This window comes from Coloeus monedula (genome assembly GCF_965178545.1).
Source record: "Coloeus monedula genome assembly, chromosome: 5".
NCBI classification, from domain to species: Eukaryota; Metazoa; Chordata; class Aves; order Passeriformes; family Corvidae; genus Coloeus; species Coloeus monedula.
In genome coordinates, this window is record NC_138785.1 from 41,083,933 (window position 1) to 41,102,056 (window position 18,124).

Consider the following 18,124-nt stretch of genomic DNA (forward strand, 5'->3'; position numbering starts at 1 on the left):
TTCAGAATTAAGCATTTTGTTTAAAGACAAAGACAGTATTTAAAATATTTTTAACAACTTGAAAACCAGGATCTTTCTCCTTTGTTGTTTCTATTTTGCTGCCAAAAAGCAACCTGAAGATCCTCTTGTTGGGAATAAATTTATAGCTGCATTTCACTTCATTGGAAGATTTGTGTTAGCAAGGCTTCCAACACATAAAACGAACTATATTTCCAAATAAAGGTATGGGAATGAGAGGGCTGACATTTAAAAACTGCAGCATCAAGCTGGAACTGTTTTGCAGTTTTAATGGGTGACAGCATGATTTTATAAACCCTCTGTTAACTTATTAAGAAAGTAGACACTGCACTGCAGTCCCATCTCAAAGCTTAATAAAAGGACTCTCTGTTACTGTTGGAAGACTCCTTTGTACTAATTTCTTGTGTGGAATATTCAGAATTCAAGTATTACCCTTGGTAGATGACCTAATGAAATCTTCATTTTTGGTTTTTGAAGAAGGATTTGCGTAATTTCTTGGGGTGTTAACTGCTTCAATTTGGGTTCTTTGCCCATGTAAATGCAACTGTACATAATGATGGTAGTATAACAAACTTACCAAACAGGTATTTGGAATAATTTTGTAAAATCCGTTCTCACAAAGCAAGCTATATAGCTGATACTGCTGAAACAGTATCAGGAAATGCTTCTGGAATGGCTATATTTGGGTAGGAATCAGGAGGGGTATGTGGTGCATACAAACCTTTCTTCTCCGACAGTGAGAGGATGGACTACTATTCTGTACAGTTTCCTGCCAGTGGGAGCATGGAAGAACACCACAGATGGGTCATGCTTGAAACATGACATTCATGAATGCAATCCATTGTTTTCCCCATATTTGACAATTCTAGATCAGTAGGATTAAGTAGGACAACTGCACAGTTTTCTTAAAGTGGTCTGGAAGTGACCAGTCTGAGAAAATTGCTAACAGCAGGAGAACAGTTGGCCGGTTTTAAAGGCTGCTTTGTTTTTCAGTCTGTTCTCTGAGCTTCCAGTCTTCTATGCACTGCCTTTCAAAAAACAAAATTGTTAACTATTGATATGCTTTATAAGCAACTATGAAGAAAAAAAAAAAAAAAAAGCTCTTTCTCAGATATTGCTAACACTTACAGCTAAACTGAAATGATGTCATTGGTTTATTTGGAAAATACTTCCTGACTGGAAGATTAGTCGGTAGATGTTCAAAGGAAGAAAATTGATGCTTTCCCTGGCAGCTAAGCTAGCTTACACTCAGGTTTTTAAAGTCACTTAAAAATGGCAAGCAAGAACAAAATTGGGTGTTTTTTTGTCTCCTCTTCCCATCAGATATACTATTAACAGACTTGAAAACAGCAAACTGATCTGAAAGTCAGTCTAAATATCCTGTGATTTTTTACTATGATGTGTCATTAGATTTGAGACAGTGCTTTAAAAATTGAGAACTGGAGTTGAAAGGTACCAAATAAATTAGACTGTAATGCAGTGAATGCTGTTTTCCAATTGGGAGAAGACAATTGCATTTGATTCTTTTTATCAGTCAGTATAGATTTTCGAATGTACGCATATTACACTTCATTTTCAAGTGAACCTCTTCACAACTTGAAGCTGTGCATTAAATGCTAGAAAATTTGTTAGGAATTAACCCTGTCCTTACAAATGTATCTGTCTGGGGAGAGGGAGAGGGTCTTTAAGGGAATTAGCAGTGAAGTATCACCTTCCCAATAAACTTCCATCTGTCTAATACTTCAAAAACCAAAGGGCTAAATATGGCTCAGGAAGAAAAAGTAAAATTTTTAGGATACTAATAATATTAATTCTGTCTTGAAAAGCTTTGTTTGCTTAGTTGATTTTTGAAGTGCAATCTATCATTAGTCACAGTAAAATGATACTGTTCGCTTTCAGATTTACTCCTACTAGTAAAATATCAACAAATAGCCTCTTGTTATGATGTCAGTGGTACCCCCTATTCCTGAGCGCTGGCAATAGAAGAGATTTCTGTTGCCATCACAGGAAATGGAACAATAAGCTTCACAGTTAAATACTGCTGTTTACTGAAGCAACAGTTAGTAGGAATTTATGGTATATAATTTTATCTTAGTACTTTTTAATGTAAATTGATGGGGTTTTAATATATACAAAATAAAGTTCTTTTTTTTTTTTTTTTTAATCTCAATCTTCTCAAAATGTTTTTTCACACAAGAGAAGAGAATGGCTGTGTTCAGTTTGTTCAAAGTACCTCCTAGTCTGATACACTGTCTGTAATAGTGGCCAGTCAAAAATGCCTAGGAAAAATAAAAACAGATCAAGCATAAAATGAAACTTTCTGGCATGTGGCAGTCCACAGCTCAGGGATTTCCCAAGCTGAAGGTAATATTTTGAAGGCTTTATTCCATGAATTCCTGATAAGTTTTCAAACCGATCAGTATCAAACCTTTCAGATCTTTTGATGATCCTGGGTTTTTTCTACTTTTTTTCCCTTATGGGATATTTGTAAATCTTAAGAGAGTAGTTTTAAATTGCACAGCTACTTTCTATCTAGTCTTCATTACAAGGGTTGTTTTCAACAGATTTTAGAACCTATAGTCCTAGTGTAAAATATTTTAGTGAAACAAATAAAGTGCTTTTAAAAGGACACAGAAATTTGATACACTGATTAAGTAAAGTGGTATTTCCAAAATCCTTGGAACAATGTATTGATACGCAACAATATATGATGATTATTCTTGTTACGTTTGATAGGATGGGCAGAGATTTTGACCAAAGATCCTTGAAGTAAGGGAATTTAGGGGAATTTAATCTTTTACTTTCAAAAACAGAAAGGTCTTGGATTTTGTGGATGAAAAAAATATTGAAACAATTAAATTTTTACACTATGCAGATAAAAAGGAAATAACACAGGGACAGGGTGTTAAGAGAAAATTGTAATTGTGTTGTCCTTGAATTTTTGGAATTGAAAGCATTTCAACAAATTAATTTGTAAAACTTTTCCCCAAGGAACAGAATCTCTTGCTACACATTACACAACATATGTGAATTTAGTATGAGTCTAGAAACTTAAGTAAAATTTATTTAACTAAACCCAAAAAAGATGTTGTATATTTTAATATTGAAAATAAGGATTGTAAATGTTGATTTATATGTATACAAATAATCTGTCGGGTGGGGTTTTTTGAGGTTAGAAGAGGCAGGCTAAAACCTTTCTGTTCAAATTCTTAAATGAATTAAAAGTTTTATGTGTTCCCTAAGAAAATGAAAACCTGCTGTTAAGGAACAGCTCCAATAGAATAATAGAACCAGAATTGTTTAGATTGAAGAAGACTTTAATGATCATTGAGTCCAACCATCAACCCAGCACTGCTAAATCCACCTCTAAACCTCATCCCAAAGCACCACCTCTAAATGTACACATGATCACTAGTACATTACTATTTCTGGAATGTCTAAATGCATGTGAAGTGCTAAAAGAAAAAAGACGAGCATAACAAATTATTTTTCTCTTGCAAAACAGGTATAATTCAAATATTTTAAATATTTTGAAAGACTACCATCTGCCTTTCTCATCCACCCTAGGTTCAGCACACTTAACACATGTAAGAACATATGGAATACAAAGCATAAATCATATCTCTTGGGTGAGGTTTTAAATTACCCCTAGGAGACAGTTAAAGATAAGGTATGTGTTAATGGAAAAAGTATGAGTGGAGTCATTGTCAAATCTGTCCCAAACCCACACTTTCTACTAAACACAAAAGAACCACAGAATTGTTAGTGTGTCTGAGCAGCCTGCCCTCTGTTATACTCTTGGTTGAAAATGGTGTTCCTGAAACCAGTATTCCTGATAAAAATAAGCAGATACAAGAATATATTTTTTCTCAAATTGAAACTTAAAAATAAGTGTAATAACATTATGCATAGCTTTTGTGTTTTCCATTTTTCTGTAGTTTGTAACAACTAATTCTAGGTAAAAATTGAAATTTTATCCTGAGCTGAGTACAAGCCCCTATGTGTTGGAATTTCCTTTCCCGTGACTAACTGTTCTTACCTCTGTCACTTCAATAAAATTAAAAAATCCTAGTTTTATTTTCAAAAATTTTACCTACAATCACAACATCATAACAAAATCTATTATGATCCTGATGTTAACAATATTAAATGTTTTCTTTGTGTTTTGATTGTTTACAGTAAATTATTTTAAAAGTAGAATGTTAAAGCAGTCACTAAATGAAAATATATACAAACCTTCACACTAATTTATTCTAAAATAGAATTTCATATGCTAGAAGATGTGAAAATTAGTAGATACGTAACCTGCATGTGTTGTTTTTGCATCTCAGATTTAATTAACTTAAAAATTATTAATATCAGAACAGCAATGGAATGCAGACTGAATAATTTAGATTGAGATTATCTTAACTGAAACAAATGTGTTTCTTATTTGATACACCGCTATATAAGCATTCTTCCTTTAGCTTGATTATTTGGGAAAGAAGATATGTTAGAAAAAGTCTGTGCTCTAAAAAAAAAACCAAAAACACCAGAAAATCTGGTGGTACTGGTTAAGACTTGCCACCACCTCAAACCAGAATTACTATGTTATTGTAGAAGATACATTTGTTCTGAAATTTTAACTAAATATTTGTGAGAAAGGAGTCAATCGGTTCATAATTTTTGCTCCCTGTTTTTGTGGGTTTTTAGAGATTCATTCATTTTAAGTGGAGTAACTGTTACTGAATTAAGAGGGAGAGAACTTTGTCAAATATGGTGAAGTGAGAGGGAAGGAGATGATACAGGACAGCATAAAGAGAATTAGAAGGTCAAGAGGAAGAAAAGCCAAGTCGTTGACTATTTATGAAGTGACGAAATATGTCTGACTTTAATACTTTGAGTAAGTGGTAACACAAAGAAATTACAACGGTTCTTCCTGGGCAGTAGTGTTCTCTTTCAAAAGTGATTAGGGAAAGATTCCATATAAAGAAAGTGGTGATACAGAAAGATGCTGATTTTGCCTCCAATTTGCAGTTATTTTTGTGTCTTGGAAGGCTTTCTAAGGGGACAGTATTAAAGTAGGGTTTCATAAAAATCCCATCCACATCGTAATGCTGCATTTCATGCAAAATTTTAAAACATCAGTATTGTCAGCTTTAAGTTCAGGGCATCATAATTATCACAAAAGAAGTGAAAAAGGTGATCTCAGCCTTTTCATGCATTCCATAGGACAGGTGAGGAGCTTAGGGGAGATGACTTAGGCAGTGAGGTTAAGGGAGAGCCAGCTTTTTTAAATTTGGTGAAAGTTGGAGGGCAATCTAACAAAAACTTACAGCTGTTTCATGGGAAGCTTTGGTGCTGGTGGAGCTAGACAATTCTCTGTAGTGGCAGACTATGAGGAACAATAATGACTGTGTGCTCCTGTGAGAATCAGAAGAGAGCCCTGGGAAACACTTCTCCCTTAGAAGGGTAGTGCAGTGCTAGCCAATTTCTCTACTTTTTATGCATGAAATACTGAAATGAAAGCAAAAGACAGAAAATTAAATGAGAAATTGCTTTGTGAGACATTAGATCCTGTCTTGTCAATGGAGGTTGTGTAGACTACTACAGACAAGTGTAACCAGACAGGATTTGTTATCTGTGCCCATTTTAATTAGGGTTCTCCAAAAGTTCAGGAGAACTTTTTTGCTCTTTTCTGGAGAATTTCCTATCCAAATTTCTTCAACTACTCAGTTTAATTGTAGGCTTCTTTTTCTGTACAGAGAGTGATATTATACCTGTTTTTTGTGGTTAGCGAGTCAACATTTTCTTTGCACAGTGTTTCACACAACAAGGAAACATGTTTTCATACCTGTGTGCACTATGTAGTGTTACTTATTCTGTGGCTCTTTCAGGAGCCTGTGCAGTCATTATTTTTTTGTATATTAAAGAACAGTTACAAAGATTATACTGAAGAAATGAAGGTCGGTTCTCTAGCCACATTCACCGTCAGAGCCAGCATAGCAGTGGGAATAAGCTTGTATTGGTTATTGGGGGTATAGTGTTAGTGCTTTTTGCCCCTTTTCAGGAATACACACACTCAGTCCTGTTCCAAATAAAGCCTCAGAGTGGTGGCAGTGCTGTTTAGCTCCAGCACAGACATGGCTGATTCACTTCCTCATCTTTGTTCTTTCTTATTTCTAGTACAGTTGTGAGACCACTTCTAAAGATTTCTAATTCTGTTGAAATTTTTTGTTTTAGATTTCCATTCCACAGGTCATTCTTGACCATAACCATGCAAGGGTAAGGTTAGAAGAGGAAAAGAACATGCATGAGGTTCGTGTAAATTATGCCATGCACAACATGAGTGTACATTTTTAGTAAACAAATCCGCACTCTGAAATTCTTTGTATGCATTTTTTCAAAGGGGACAAAAAGGTAATGAAACTAATGAAATTTTAAGCCAAAGAAATAGCATCTCTGGTTAAAATATTATGACATAATTAAATTGTCACGCATTGCCAGAGAATGTCATGGAGGCGAGAACCATAGATGACTTTGGAAAGGTATTAGTCTAATTTCTGTCTTGGGAGTTTATGTGCTAGGAATTGGCAGAAGCTTGAAAGGCATACCAGGGACGATTGACCATATAAATACTTCTATATGCATCAATTAATATCCACTCTCAGAGTAGAAATCTGGATAAACTGGACCTCAATTCAGACTCTTCTGTGTTTGTGTGAGAAATATGTGTTAAAAATAGAATAAAAAACTTGAGTTCTACTGTACAAGGAAAATTTTCCGATGCCACTGTGGCAGCTGACAGAGCAACAATTACCCAGAAGTGGAGATGAAATGTCAAAAAAGGCAAAGCCCTCCCATTTAGATCGTAAGGAAGAAAATTTTCATTTCTAAGGTATTCATTACAGTAAAGCAATGGTGAAGTGTTAAAAGATATTGTTAGTCATGGCACATCCTGAATTTGAATATTAGATTCTGTCATATCCAAAGAAGAAAACTGAAAAACTGTCCAATAGCTACAAATGTTTTACAGGTACAAATGTTTTACAGGTAAAGAACAGCAAAAACATGCAAGTTTTCATGATACATAAATCAGTACTAAAACGTGGGATATATGTCCCATTTGGAATAGAAGAGTTAGACAAACTAAATACATTCTTGTGATTATTAGAGATGAATATACAAAAGCATAAAGGTTAAGACCAATAAGTAATCAGATTAAAACTTAGAAAACCTTTTGTGTTCACTGGGGTATTGCATTTCACATGAAATATCCTCACTGTAGATACAAACTACTTAATGCAAAGTATATTTGACTTCTAGCTTCTTCATTGAGGAGTAGAAAAGACATTACTATTCTACCCACAGAGCTAGGATTTGATTTTTTTCTGTATACTAAAAAAGGATGTGAACCTTAGCTATATAGTTCTGGGCACACAGTGGTTTTCTTTGTTAATTTCATGAGCTAAAAATAATCACATTCACACATTTTCAGCAATAGGAATCTGGTTATTATTTTTGAAATTTTAAGGTGTTTAGAAAGGTTACTATAGTTTTTGTGTGCTTCACTGTCTGCAAAGCATGTTAATAGGAATAATTTCAAATATTCAGAATAGTTGCTATTTGAAAATTGTCAGAAATTAGGGTTACAATAGGACTTTTTTCTCCTTAACTTTCTGTCACTCTTTAACCTTCCTGGCTGTTAAACTAAGAAATACAGTAATCCATTAAACAATTAGAAACTGGAACTGTAAATGTAATAGGATTATGGTCAATATTTCAAAGACACATGCCTAACTTTCAGCCTCTGAGGAACGTCAATGGGCTGGAATCATGAATGTGTTTTTTAAAACAGACTGCTTCATTTTGAACAAGAGCAAAATGTCAGATCAAAATAGTATGAAATTTTCTCCAGACAGCAACATAGAATCATAGAATCATTTAGGTTGAAAAAAACCTGTAAATAACATCAAGCCCAAAATTAACCCAGCACTGCCATATTCACCATTAAACCAATTTTCCAAGTCTATGGGTTTTTAAGCACTTGCAGGAATAGTGATTCTATTGCTTCCTTGGACAGCCTATTCCAATACTTATCCACCCTTTCAGTGAAGAAATTTTTCCTTATATGTGTTCTAATCCTCCCCTGATGCAAATTGAGAACCATTTCCTCTCATCCTTTCACCTTGTTACCTGGTAGAAAAGGCTGACACCCACATCACTACAACCTCCTTTCAGGTAATTGTGGAGAGCAATAAGGTCTCCCCCAAGCCTCCTTTTCTCCAGGTTAAACAACCCCAGCTCACTCAAGCACTCCTGATAACACTTGTGCTCCAGACCCTTCTACAGCTTTCCCTTCTCTGGGCTTGCTCCATCACCTCAATGTCCTTCCTGAATTAGGGGCCCAGAACTGGACCCAGCAGCTGAGGTGCAGTCTCACCAGTGCTGAGTACAGGGGAAGGATCACTTTCCTGGTCCTGCTGGCCACACTTTTTCTGATACAAGCCAGGATGCCACTGGCCATCTTGGCCACTTGGGCATACTGCTGGCTCACGTTCAGCTGCTGTCAAGCAGTGGCCCCAGGTCCTTCTCCACTGGGTTGCTTTCCAGTCACTCTCCCCACAGCCTGTAGTGCTGCATGGTGTTGTTGGGACCCAGGCGTTGGACTTGGCACAGCGATAGTAATAGCAGCATGGGAGGAAACCCACCTCTGTGCAGACTGAGGTTATCTTGTCAAAGATGGAGAGAAATATTCTGTTCTCAGTGTTTTACTTTGATGAGGATCAAATGAGTTTTGTCGTTAATAATATCTTCCTTCCTTCACCAAATAAAATATAGTTTTGATTTATATGTTATGAAAAGTTTCTGCAAACCATGTCAATGGATTTGTCCAGCATTAGGGAATACTGAGCTTATAGCTGGAGCAGTAAACCAGAGTACTTATTTGGAAACAGTGTCTTGTAAAATGTAGTTTAAATTTGTACTTATAGCAAATGCTTGGGAAACTTCATTGTTGCAGCCTGATACAAACCCCAAATTTTGTAACTCTGGTATTGCCTATTTTTTTCCCATTTCTTTGCTTTTCAGCCTGTATTTTTCAATGGATCCTAAATTTTCTGTATATCTCTGTCCCTCTGGAATTCATTAGTTCTAGAGTATAAAGGGGGCAGTTTGATGTAAGAATGTTTGTGTTATTTCAATTTTAAACTGAGATGTCCAATCAACACCTGCAGATTGTGTATGCATTAGTTTACTCTGCATGCTGCCTAGGAAGTATAGTCTAATGATGGTTTTGATTGAGTAAACATATTCAAGCAAGGTTTTATTGTATATATCCACAGTCCTAAATGAACAAAACAAGTTAATCACCCTGGAACCTCTTTTCTTGTGAAACTAACTTGTTCTGAATTTTATTAAATTCTTTTTCACTCTTTAGATCTCTGTTATTAAGACTGTTCAGAACCATATATACATTTATAGGTAAAGCAGATTATTTTTTTTTTTTTAGCTATAAAGCACTTTTATCTAAAAATAAGTTTCACCTAAACATATTGTGATGGCATTGTCCCTATAAATGTGAGCATTGGTATTTATGAATCTTGTACATAGCAAGGATTATAAGAGTTCTCACCAGGAATGTGTTATAGACTTTTTTATAAAGCGTTACAAAAAAGTACCCATTTTGTTAGATGAAACCATTTCAAACTTCTTTCATTACTTGAAGACATAACATTGTCTTTACAGATCTTTTGAAGGTAGGATTTTTTCAGATGGTTGAAAAAATTCTTCGAATATTTGAAAAGATCAACTAAAAAAGGTGGCTGGTAATAGAACTTCAGGGCAAACCCCAAGAGGGTTTTGATCCACAATCCCTTAAGGTGCTGTACATTTGTGTTTTCATTCATACCAGTGCCTTCAAATACTTGCCAAGTTTGAAAAATATATATATTTTTTTTTTTTATTTCACACTAAAGGTCTCATTCAGAGAGGCACTGTACAACAGTGTATCCTCTTTATGTCACTCTTCTTGGGAGTCAAGAAATGGTATGGCCTAATGAGGTACTACATAGGTTATCAACAGGATTGTAGGATGCACATCAATAGCTTTACATCAGAGGCAAACTTAAAAGACTTGAAAGAAAAAAATTAGGTGAAGAGTTAGTGCCGCATGATACCATTTTCCAGGAAGAGAAAGTTCAATAATAATACCAAATAAAAAATAACAAATACAGAAGTAAATTCTTAATGAGGTGTTGTGTTTTTTCTGATCCATTTAGTACTTCTGATGAAATGATTTCATCATTAAATATTTAGACATTTCTGTAAACTTTAGAGCTAACAAGTATTTTTAAGAAACTTAAAAGTAATTCATTTGAAGTAGTGTATGTGACTATTTTCAAAAGACCTAAGGAAAACAGCAACATTTATGAAAAGCAATAAACACATGTTTAATGTTTTAAATCTCTCAAAATGTAGCCATGATCAAGCCAAAACTGATTACATGTGATATTTGTTGTTTATTGTCACTCTGCATGTTCCTCAAAATTATTTTTTTATTTCTGTGGAACACACATATTATTATTTTTGCCTATTTGACACAGACACAAATTAATTGCAGTTGGTCTGTAACATTGGAACATAATTTTTTGCTGCTTTTAATTAGTCTTTAATACTGTGTATCTTTAGGTGGCATGTCAGTTTAAGATTGAGCTTAGTCTGGTCGTTTGAAATCAAATGTGAACTTTTCTTTTATAATTAATATATATTTAGGTAAAGGAAAAAGTAAAAAGGATTAATAAATTGTAAGGTTCCTTATAATGTTAAACAAATCTAATCACTCATAGCTTTTAGACCTAATACTTGAAGAAGTCTTACATTGAAAAAATATATATTGAGGCAGATTGGTTTACAATTAAAGGCCTGAGAAGATATAATGAGATATGACTTGTGTAATGCATAATTTTTACCATATCTCTCCTCTCTTGCAATTGGAAACTTTTCACTGAATTATTTGATTTTTGAAGTCATGGAAAATTGAATTCTGAGTGTGCAGTTTAGGAAAAATCTGATGTTTCAAATACTGCCTCTGAAAATACAGCTATGAAGGAAATACAGAGTGGTTTAGTGAAAAATGAACTCTGTCAGGATAGCAGTAGGACTGTGTCTCCCCTGATATCTTTGCAGTTTAGCTATAGGAAAAACTGAGGTGTACAGCATAAACACATAAAAAACTTCCAGTACTGAGATCAGATCAAAGCTCTGTCTTGCACAATATTGTGTTTGATCAATTATGAATACCTATGGAAGAGTATGGAAACCAGCAAGTATATATTGATAGCTCCATGCCTCCTTCCACTAGGTGTCTGAATCCACTTCTAAATCTACTGCTAACTGTTCTTCTATCAATGCATCTAATTCATTCACAGCCTGATTTTTTGTGTGATAAAGTTTTTGGTTGTTTTGAGCGTGTGACCCCCTAACTTTATTTAAAATCTCCTAATCTTTGTATTAGAAGAGGCAATGAATTAATTAGTGCTAGATGACTTTCTCCATATCACATATGAATTTCTAGATACCCATCAAGCAGACTCCACACCTAGAATTTCCAGGCCTACAGGTTCTGGCAAACATAGTCTGTCTGATGCATTTAAGTTACAGGGAGTACATGGCATCTGAATTGGAAATAGCCTATGGTAGTGCCTGAGGCCATAAAAACTAACTTGAAAATCTTCATAAAATCGTAGAATCATAGAAATAGTTTTGGTTGGAAGGGACTTTTAAAAGTCATCTAATTTAACCCACCCATACTAAGCAGGGACATCTTCAGCTGGATTTGGTTGCTTAAAGCCCATGAACCTGGCCTTTAACACTTCCAGGGATGGGCATCTAGCACCTCTCTGGGTAACTTGTTCCAGTGCCTCACCACCCTCACAGGAAAGAGTTTCTTTCTAATATTGAATCTCAATCTGCTCTTACAGTTTGAAGCCATTTCTGCCTTCTCCTCTCATTACAAGCCCTTATAAAAAGTCTCTCTCCAGCTCTCCTGTAAGCCCACTTTAGAGACTGGAAGGATGCTATGAGGTCTCCTGGGAGCCTTCTGTTCTCCCAGCTGAACAGCCCCAATTCTCTCAGCCTGTCGTGTTAGGAGAGGTGCTTTTTCCCTCAGATCATTTTTATGGTATTCCTCTGGATCTGCTCCGACAGGTCCATGTCTTCCATGTGCTGAGGAGTTCAGAGCTGGTTGCAGCATTCTATGTGATGTCTCATGAGGCCAGAATAGAGGGGCAGAATTACCTCCTGTAACCAGCTGGTCACACTCATTTTGATGCAGCCCTGGATATGATTTTCTTTCTGAAAGTGCAAGTGCGCACTGCTGGATTGTGTACAGCTTTTCATCCACCAGCACCCTCAAGTCCCTCTCAGCAGGGCTGCTCTCCACCCCACTACAGCTAGCTGTGCTACTTTTTCAGGAAATGTTGAGGTGGTTGAAGTCCCCCAGCAGGAAGAGAGCCTTTGAGCCTGATGCCTCCTGTAGCTGGAGCAGGAAGGCTTCATCAATAATCATCTTCCTCTGGCAGCCTGTAATAGACATCAGCCTCAAAGTTCCCTTTGTTGCCAATCTCCAGTTCTTGCCTGATCAGACTCACTGTTTTGGTTCAGATTCTTTGCAAAGTATTTCACCTTGATTGTGTTCATATCTAATCAGGATTAAAAGAAATTCTTCTAAATAATGACTTCCTGTGAAAGATTTTGTTTTGTAAACCATACGCTGGTGAAAAATGTCTTCAAAGGGAAACTTGGAGAACCAGAATAGATTTGGAAGTTTCCAAGTGGTTTTAGATCTAAAGAAAAGAAAAGACATCTCTGTCCGTTAACTATACAGCAGGACTACAATACAGATGCACGGGCCCTATAGTATTTAGCACAAGGAAAAACTATGAATGGAACACTCAAACGTTGTGCAGAATGTTGATTACACAGTTATATTCAAAAGAATTATTGGCCTTTTACATGAATACATATGCATGCATTTTTTTGTATTTGTATCCATATATAAATATGTAAGTTGGATGTTAAATCTATTTTGTGATTACCCTTAGAAATTCAAATTTAACTTATAAAGAACCATTTCTCACCTACGTGTAAAAAAGCCATCCTTGGGGGTTTTTTTGGGTTTTTTTGTTTGTTTGTGTGGTTTTTTGGTTGTTTTTGTTTTTGTTTTTGTTTGATAATGTGCTGGCTTTGCAACTTGATATCATCGCAGAAGAACATACGTAATACCATGCTTTATCATTTGTTGAAGTTAGCTACATCCCTGGTTCTTGGAAAGCTTTTTAGAAACGTTTCACATTTCATCTACATGATAATAGTTTTAAATCTAATCATTTATTTAGTGATTTATTTAACTTTCTGTTAGGAATATACTTGTATTTCCAATTTGAAATGTTATGTGATAATATTTAGGAATGCATATAATAAATTGCAGTCGTAGGAAGTGGCAGTACTACTAATCATTTATATATATATGTATATATAAAAGTTTGAGATAATGTCATTAGAGATGTTTCATTTTTGTCTGTATTTATCTTAATAAGCAAGTTAGTTTAAGAGTACACGTGTTTTGATTCCATCTCAGTGCTGCTGTACAATTTAGAAGAAACTTCTGACTTGCTGTTCGTGGGTTACCATGCTAATCTCACAACTGTCCCTCTAGCTGTGACTACTTGTAAACCTCACAGGCTGTAGTAAGAAGATTAAGTTGGAGAGGTTAGAAATCCAGAGAAAATTGAGGGGTGTGATAGGCTATGTGAAATTAGAGCAGTCAGAAGATTTTGTATAAAAGAGAATGTCATGCATCTGAAATATATGTTGGTGTGTGTTGCCCTTAGGAGGTGTGTACCACATGCTAGATACTCAAAGTACCTTTTAATAATTGTCTGATAATTTTGATAAGCATATAATTGAAAATCTATAGATTCAAATTTGCTGAGGTCTTAAGTTCCTATTTATAGGAAAAGATGGATCTTTGTCAATCTGATTTCATCAACAAGAGGGAAAGAATACGATACACTGTGTGGTAACACATGATTACAAATGGTTTCTTACTTGGCTAGAACAACTCACAGCTGATCTCTATGAAAAAGCTGTGAGTTATATTCTTTGAACACCCCATGAAGCCATAAAAATATATCTATATATATCTGTTGGGCATTAAAGGTTTGTGATCCAGCACCATATTTACAAAATAAAACCCAAGAAATAGCTTGAAAATTCTCATCTTCTGAATACACTAGGAATAACAGTTTGGGATTCTTTTCCATATAAGAAATAGTGATCACGCTCTATGTGTAGCTGGCTGAAGAATTTAGTGACCTGTCTTAACTTCCTCATCAGTATCTACAGCATGTTTTAAAGGATCTGAATTATCTTGTGTACACTAATTATTCAAAAGAATTATTTAAAGTATTTGTGCAAATAAGTCTTGGTTTGTATCCTATTGTCTTCAAAATACAGAGTTTTCATTCTGTGTATAATTGCAATTGTCCTGATTCACCATGCGTAAGCACTTCTCACCTTTCATTGAATTAAGACATAATATTATCAAGCTTCTATACATATATTATTTTATTAAAATGAGGAATCTATTTTCATGGAATTTATGGAAAACATAAGAAGAAAAAGTAGTTCAAGAAACTGTACAAAATTAAGAAAGTTATAAATTTTGCAGTATTTTTCTCAGTATAGAGATGTACATATGAATGAGCTACAGAGAAATTCAGCCGCATATATGGTATGCAATTGAACTTCATAATCTCTGTGTAATAAATCATATAAATCATATGGACTTTTTTGTATTTTCTGCATTTTGTTCTATAATTTGTTCTTAACACTACTTTGCTCATGTATAACCTAGCCATTAGGTTGAAATAGTATACTGTGCCAATTTCATCTTTGATTGAGGGCTGTGATGTATATTCAAGCTGTGAGGAAAAGCAAAAATTAAAACAAGATATAAAAACAAAATGAGACAGATTGAAACACTGCAATGTTTTGGGCCTTAACTCTCTAAGCACAGATACAGTATACAATTCTGTAAAACAGTCTAAAAAATTCTAGTTTTCATTAAAGTATGATTCAGCTTTGCATTTGCAGAACTGAAATATTTTAATGATATGCACACACATCATGGAGTTAAAGAAGTTTTTTTCTTGAAAATGCTTATTTTATTCTAAAACTGTAGCAGAAGCAAACATTGCTAGTGAAGATGTAGGTCTCAGTTTATACATGGAACTTTTCTACTTTAAACATCAGAATTGTAGAGATTAGATATATTTTACAGTTTACTGACTTATGTGACTATCTGGTAATTTCTTATTGTTTTCTTGGTTTCCAATTTTCTTTCTCTCTCCGTAAAAACTGAACGGCTTTTACTGCTTTATGGAAAACTTTCTTGCTGCAGCACTGCACAGAAAGAAATTACATCAGCTGTGAGATACAAGACAGGAATATCAGATATTTAGTAGCTAGAATGAAAGAAATTAAGAAAAAGACCCACTAGAGTGATAGAGTTCTAGCATCAAATGGTCTATCTATGTATTATTTTTTTGATGTATTGTAGCATTCAAGTAACATAATACTTGAGCTAGGTTCTCTGATAGTTGTATTGGTTAAATAAATAAATAAATACATAAAATCTTGATAGACCTCAAGCAAAACTACCACTGTTCTCAGACTTCTGTGTGTAAGCACTACCTAGGGTGCTTCAAAAATACAACATTCTGTGTCGAAATCAAATTCTTTTAATAATCCCTAGTGTTCTATCCTGATGCCATGTTTCAGCTGTCTCTAATTCATGAAAGACAATTTCAACCAGCAGAGACTACTTTAAAATACTCTTTTTTATTAGTTCAATAGTGGGATGTTAATTTGCAAATACGTGCTAGTCAAAAGAAAAGCAGATGTTGAAAATTAGTAACTTGGAGTTTTGTTCAAAACTTGTAATTTTACAGTAATTTGTGTCATATGAAATGACCTCTTCCATGGACATTGCTGTGCTGAATGAAAACATTTAACTAAGAGGCAGCAGTTATTCCTCTTCACAGACAACACTGAGCTGGTTGGGAACATTGATCTGCTGGATGGTAGAAGTGCTTTACAAAAGAATCTGGACAGGCTGGACCAATGGGCCAAGGTCAATTGTATGAGATTCAATAAGGCCAGGTGTCCTAAATTATGTTTAACCTGGAGAAAAGGAGGTTCAGGGAAGACCTTATTGCTCTCTACAACTACCTGAAAGGAGGTTGTAGTGGGGTGGGAGTCCGTGTCTTCTCCCAGGTAACAAGTGACAGGATGAAAAAAAATGTCCTCAAATTGCACCAGGGAAGGTGAATTGGGTGTTAGGATAGTTTTTTCACAGAGAGGGTTGTAAAGCATTGGGACAGACTGCCCAGGGAAATGGTGGAGTCATCATCCCTAGAAGTGTTCAAAAAAACTGTGGATATAGGACATGAGTACATGGTTTGATGGTGAACATGGTGGTGTTTCTGGGCTGATGGTTGGACTTGATGATTGTAAAAGTCTTTTCCAGCCTTAAAGGTTCCATGATTCTAATGCTGTGAATGCAGGTGATGAGGTGACTTTGGCAGTCAGACACACTATTGCCTTCTGTTTTCATAGATTTTCAGGCACATGTGGGAGTGTTCCTAAACAAATGATATGGCATGTTTTTATACTCTTGATTTTTTATTGGTTTGGTAAAACACAGTTAAGCACATATTCTTTTGACCAGCAGCAAAGTAATATTGTAAAGTGAAACACAGGCCAATATACCCTAAATCACAGATACATTGCTCTACCTGGAATACAAAAAGGCCAAGTCATGTGTCTAAAATAATTTTGTGAAGCAGGATAATGAACTCTTGGAGAGTGCAACTTTCCCAGCTACTGAACTGAGTTAGTGTGTAAACTGGAAAGACTCAGCAATCTACTGAGATCTGAAATCTGTTTTTAAATTACCAATCCTAAGAAAACTTGGAATTTCGATTACAGATCTTATCATAAGAACTGCACTAGGGAAACAGGACAGAATAGTAGAGATTCATAATCATAAGCTCTGATTCCAGTAGTTCAGAATAAGGAAGAGTTTTTCTAACTTCATGTGGATTTAAAGGTTTAGTATGAGATGAAGAGGGAAAATGAGCAAACAGTAGTTTGACAACAATTTAATACTGTCATTTTGGAAAAAGTAAAATATTCCAGATTTTTCTAGTTCAAAGAGATTAAATGCTAGCAAGGTTTGTTTACCTTTATATTGTACAAAATCTTAGGTTGCAGTATTTGCTTAGGTAAATTAAAATTAGAAAATATGGACAGTCTACAGCAGGTTTCTTAGGGTGTTAGTCTTTCTTCTTTGATGTAATTTTATCCCAATAGCCCTGCCACGATTTATGAACCTGAGAAAAGGGAGAATGTAGCCTGCTAGTGCAAAGTATTTGCTCCCTAAAACAAAGAAGAAACTATAAAATCACATTGTCTTTGTTCTGCTCTTGGTATAGAGTGTCATGCACCACCCCTTACACAATCGACTTCATGAAAATAAAAAAAAATTCAGGATATAGGTTAACTTCAGGAAGTTGTAAGGAAAGTAAGGGAACTGAGTGAAGAAGTCAAATGTTAAAAGAAATATACTGTTAGTTCTAAAGAGCAGAGTGTAATATCAGAAAAATAATAGTTGATACCTCAGTCTAAGTCAACCTCTTGAAGGAATTGAAACTTAATGTAGAAGCATCTATGATGCCTAATACTGTAAATAGAAATCATGCCTAAAAATATATGTCTGGTGCCTTTGAAAATGAGTCTTTTTAGAGTGTCTTTAAATATATTTTTTCTGCTGTCTTCTTCTTTCTTAAGAAAGCTGAATAGCATGGATCTGGGCAGGATCACAAAATGATCACGTTCTTCTGTCTCAGGAAATGACGTTCTAGTAGTGGATCTCACTGGTCAGGATTAGTTTCCAGTATTGAAGGATGAATTCCAGAACAACTCAGTTTGGGTGGTTAGAACATTTCCTCTGAGTCTTCACCTGTGCTATTTATTGCCAGTTATATACATTTATTCTCACATC